The following is a 5,365-nucleotide window of genomic DNA, read 5'->3' as shown; positions in this document are numbered from 1 at the left end:
AATATTAATATTTATACCCCTGTTATTTTGCACTTAGGTTTTTGTTTTCCTTTTGTAATTATGTGTTTGTATCTTTTTTAGCCCTGAAGAAGCCCTGCAACGTGGGGCGAAACGTTGGCTCATTAAATTAGTATATTTCTACTATTTGAGTTTTTCTTGACCGCACCCGGACCATATTCTTTTCACGTAAAAATATTAATTGTTAATATAATTATATAATAGCTACTAATAAATAATTGCTTTTGAAATTTATATAATTGTTTATATGTTTTACCAGTAAAGTAACAAGAATAAAGTTTAGTGTCAAATAAAGCAATCTTGTTTCTTTTTGGTTTTCAATTTATTTTAAAAAAGTAAACAATATGATATCAAATACTTTTAAATAATGCACTATAAGTGGAAATTTTACTTAACCCATCATCGGTCGCTAGGTCGATTTTAACACGAATAGCCGCGTGTGAGACTTTTTCTCACATTTCTTATTTAGAGCTCTTGAATGTATTTTTTTAAATTTTGATTTAGATTATGTTTATTTAAGCATTACCAAAAAATGTATTTAAAAAGTTATTTTGATACAAGAGCAAACTAGTTTTAAAAAATTCAAAAAACCAAACATAATTATAAAATAATATTAAACATAATATAATATTTTGAGACAGACAAGGTTATAAAAAGAATCAAATACATACATATCATATTATAAGAACATAACACTAATCTTAAAAAAAAAAAAATGTGCACAACCAGTGCAAGTGAACACCGTATGACTGGGACATATCGATCTTTTACACTGGTGGCAATTCTTTCTTGTTTAGAATGGCCAGAAATTTACAAACAATAGTTCGTTTACGGCACAGCGATGAAATGAAAGCATGAAAATATATTGTCATAACGACCACACTAACATACAGATATATTATCGAAATACAATTAATAGTAAATAATAAGTACCTAATGAAGTTCCTGCCAATTCAATTCTACGTTTCCCTAGTTCTGCTATTTTTTCTCCTCCAGGAAAAAAACATTTTTATGGATTAAATACACTTGGCACACGTGAGAAAAATCCTCACAGCTTGAATATTTTTATTAAAGCCTCAGTCGCGTGTGAGATAATGTCTCACGAGAAGTGTATATTGTGAGGAAAAGAGGGGTGGACGCTTACCCAGAGCAGGTAGAATGGCGGAGGGGGCGAGGTATAGAAGGAAGAAACTGTGATCTATAGAATCCAGGATGATCGGAACTAGCAGCTTCCAGACCCAAAAACCATTAACGTGAGAGAAATTCTCAACGAGCGACCAATGACGAGTTAATGAAGGAGTTAATGCACTGGGTCATTGTAATTCTCGCCACATTCACTTTCTATAGCTGTTCCAAAGAATGTGACACGGTTACCCAGAGAGTAACAGGTTTAAAGTAGCTGCTCCTTCTGCCGCTCGATTGTTCTGTAGTTTCCCTTTGCCCGTGAGAACACCCTTTTTGTATAGAAAAATGTTGACAGGAACGGCGAAATTTCAACTAAGCTCCTGGGAAAATACGTTTTGTGCTTTTTCTACGGCTTCTTGCAACATGACGGATATATATTTTCTTTTCAATAAATTTTACTTATTCCAATTGAAATATCATTTGCATAATAGAGCAGTAAAAATGAGAAAATATATATATTTTTTTGTTTGTAAAAAATATCCTTTGGACTTTCTCCAATATGAGGAGGCGGTAAACCGCGGTTTCCGAGACACACCTTGCTCTTAGAGGATATGTATAAAGTTCTATATTACGTTTTCACTTTAAGAAAAAGTTATTTCTTTTGAAAGAAAAATAGTTGTTTATTTTTAAAATTTATTTAATACCGGATCGGCCTCTTACATTGTTACATTTTCTTTTTTGTTTAACAATTGATTATGGTGGGGGGGAGGAGGTTAGTCTCGTGCCAAAGACACCCCTAACTATTTACAACGCTATAAATATTGAATAATATAATATATAAAAACGATGAATTATAAAAAAAATATAGATAAAAACAATAATTCTTAAGAAGAGAGAAAAAGAAAAGTTAATAACCACAACAATGACGTTTACAGACTTAATAAAATAAATAATTGACTTCTAATTAGAAAAAAAGTTAATTTGTGATAGGGACGAAGATAAAAAATAAATAGAGTAGTAGCAAAGTCAATAACAGAATAGATAATTATAAGAATTATAACTGGATGTCCTGCAGCAACCTGGTCTTCCTCTTCGGGATGAGGTTGGATTTCCCAAGTTGTAAGTTACTGCTCCTTTAATTCCAGTAACAGGGAGTGAAATTTCATGAACCTTGTCTTGATATAGTCTTCTGTTTATTCCATTTGTAGTTCCCGATGCATTTCGCTATTTCTTACAAAACGAGATGCATCAACTGCGATTCTCCGGAGTTTATCTTGAAACGATTAATTTTTTCCTTTTCGGTATCCCTTACGGCTCCCCAGACTTCACAGTCATATATAGTCAATTAGACAAATATTTAAAACCTATGGAAAATTTAAAGATGGGGGGTTGTGCCTATACCCTAATGGTCCATTCCATTTCTAGGATCACAAACAATTTTCTTGGTCAATTTATAACGTGATTTATTATTTTATTTTATTTTTTTGGATTCCAGTATTATTTTATTCAAAATGACCCAGTGCATTAACTCCTTCATTAACCCATCATTGGTCGCTCGTTGAGAATTTCTCTCACATTAATGGTTTTTCGGGTCTGGATAGATCACAGTCTCTTCCTTCTATACCTCGCCCCCTCCACCACTCTACCTGTTCTGGGTAAGCGTCCAGCCCTCTTTTCCTGACAATATACACTTCTCGTGAGACATTATCTCAGACGCGACTGAGGCTTCTATAAAAAAATATACAAGTTGTGAGGATTTTTCTCACGTGTGCTAAGTGTATTTAATCCATAAAAATGTTTTTTTCTGGAGTGGAAAAAAATAGCAGAACTAAGGAAACGTAGGCATGATTGGCAGGAACTTCATACTTTAGTATGGATTGTATTTCGATACTATGTTAGGGTGGTCTTAATAACAAAAATGCACAAGAGATTTCTTCAGACTGAGCATTTTTTTTAAGATTAGTGTTATGTTCTTATAATATGAATTCGATTCTTTTTATAACCTTGTCTGTCTCAAAATATTATATTATGTTTAATACTATTTTATAATTATGTTTGGTTTTTTGAATTTTTTAAAACTAGTTTGCTCTTGTATCAAAATATTTTTTTAAATATTTTTTTTGGTTATGGTTAAATAAACATAATCTAAATCCAAATTTTAAAAAAATACATTCAAGAGCTCTAAATAAGAAATGTGAGAAAAAGTCTCACACGCGGCTATTCGTGTTAATATCGACCTAGCCACTGATGACGGGTTAAGTAAAATTTCCACTTATAGTGCATTATTTAAAAGTATTTAATATCATATTGTTTACTTTAATAAAACAAATTCAAAATCAAAAAAAAAAAAATACAAAATTGCTTTATTTGACACTAAGTTTTTTTTTTTTACTTTACTGGTAAAACAATTATATAAATTTCAAAAGCAATTATTTATTAGTAGCTATTATATAATTATATTCACAATTAATATTCATACTATTTTTTTTTTAATTATTTAAATATATCCTTGCTGGGACTCGAACAAAAAACAGAAATACCCCTGGTGGGACTCGAACCCACAATCCCCGGTTTAGGAGACCGATGCCTTATCCATTAGGCCACAGGGGCTGGTACCACTATGAGGGGCCCGTCAAAAAATACTAACTATATTTTAATACTAAGCCAAAGCAGTGATATCTAGTCAATTAGACAAATATTTAAAAGACAGCTCCCCATGAAAAATTTAAAGATGGGGGGTTGTGCCTATACCCTAAGGGTACATTCCATTTCTAGGATCACAAAAAATTTTCTTGGTCAATTTATAACGTGATTTATTATTATTATTTTTTTTTTTTGGATTCCATTATTATTTTATTCAAAATAATACTTTTAATGTTTGACGTTTTTCTAAGTTACATATTCAAATAAAAATGACAACCATTTTAATTTTGTAATGCATGCAATTTCTTGCGTTTGTGATAGTTTAGATGAACTAAAATTACAAAAAAAAAAAAAAACGGTAAAACCTAGGTCAATGAAACGAAATCTTTTTTTATTCCAGAATGGAAGGGCTAAATATTATGTTCAGGATATGTTTAATGGAACTTTGGTCCAGAATAGTAAATTTTCACTCCACAATAAGACTCGTAAATTCCGAAATTTCTAATGTTTGAAAGCATATTACTGCAAAAAGAAATCTGACTTAATATTTTGAGGGTAAGTATGTACAAAATTTAAAAATAAAATAAATAAATGAACTGAAAAATTGAAAACTGAGTTGTCCTACGTTCGAAGTCTCTGCTTGTAAGAACTAAGTTAACCTGAACATTTAAAAATTGTTGGACATTTTTAGAACTAAAATTTAATGTTGAAGTTGTAGAGATAAATTAGTAAGTTGAATTTTAATGAATATTAAAATGGGCACATTTTCAATTTTTGACAAATCGTTAGTTGAAAGATAAACCAATCTGAGAATTGATTTAATTTTTTAAACATAGAAAATGTGATTAGTAATTATTTTTTAATTTATTTTTGTTACTATTATAATTTTTTGTTTTGTTTTATGTCTATAGTTTGATTATGTTCATTTTTTTTCTATTTTTGCCTATATATAGTTTGAGAGAGATTTTATTTTATGTAATTTTTTTTAATCTATTTTTATTTATTTTGTAAATTTTAGTATGATTGTGATCAGTTATCACTATTAACTACTGCCCAACAACGTTATGGCATATTGTAATATTTATCAATAAACAAAGTTTTTAAATAAAAAAGAATTAAATGTATCTACAACTGTATTTCCATAGAAAAAAAGTAATTATATTTATAAAAATGTATCATGCTTATGTTTTAAAATGAACTATTTAGGTAAAAATTTTATTTTGGCTCTCGTGCTTCTTCTGAATAATTAAAATATTTAATCTAATTTTTGGAGTATTAGACAAAAAAAAATTAATTTCAGCTCATGTTGTTATCATATATTTTCTAATAATGATCTGATTTCGATCTTTTTACTATTATTATTTTTAAATTAATGATCTTCTACTGGAAGAGTTTCTAGAACTAATATGAAATTGGTAAATGACACAATCTTCCTTATTTAAATATATTCGCTTATTTCACATACAACAACAGTTTTGCGGTTATCTCCCATCTCCAGGTTTTTAATATACCCTTACAACATTACTACTATATCACATTATTCATTAAACTATTTACCTGATTAACTATTTTATATATA

At 29.4% G+C, this 5,365-nt stretch overlaps 1 protein-coding gene and 1 non-coding gene across 2 annotated transcripts in view; one reads left to right on the top strand and one right to left on the bottom strand.

Moving 5' to 3' along the window:
* Positions 1-5,365, top strand: part of NT1 (Neurotrophin 1) — a 123,682-nt gene that overhangs the window by 30,175 nt on the left and 88,142 nt on the right. The window lies entirely within an intron of this gene.
* Positions 3,681-3,753, bottom strand: TRNAR-CCU (transfer RNA arginine (anticodon CCU)). The gene has a single exon. It is a non-coding gene; the product is annotated as a tRNA-Arg (tRNA).

Source organism: Halyomorpha halys, unplaced genomic scaffold (assembly GCF_000696795.3).
Source record: "Halyomorpha halys isolate HHAL.00 unplaced genomic scaffold, Hhal_1.1 Scaffold233.1, whole genome shotgun sequence".
NCBI lineage: Eukaryota > Metazoa > Arthropoda > Insecta > Hemiptera > Pentatomidae > Halyomorpha > Halyomorpha halys.
Note: the sequence above shows the minus strand (reverse complement) of the source record. Positions and strands in the feature narration are given on the sequence as shown.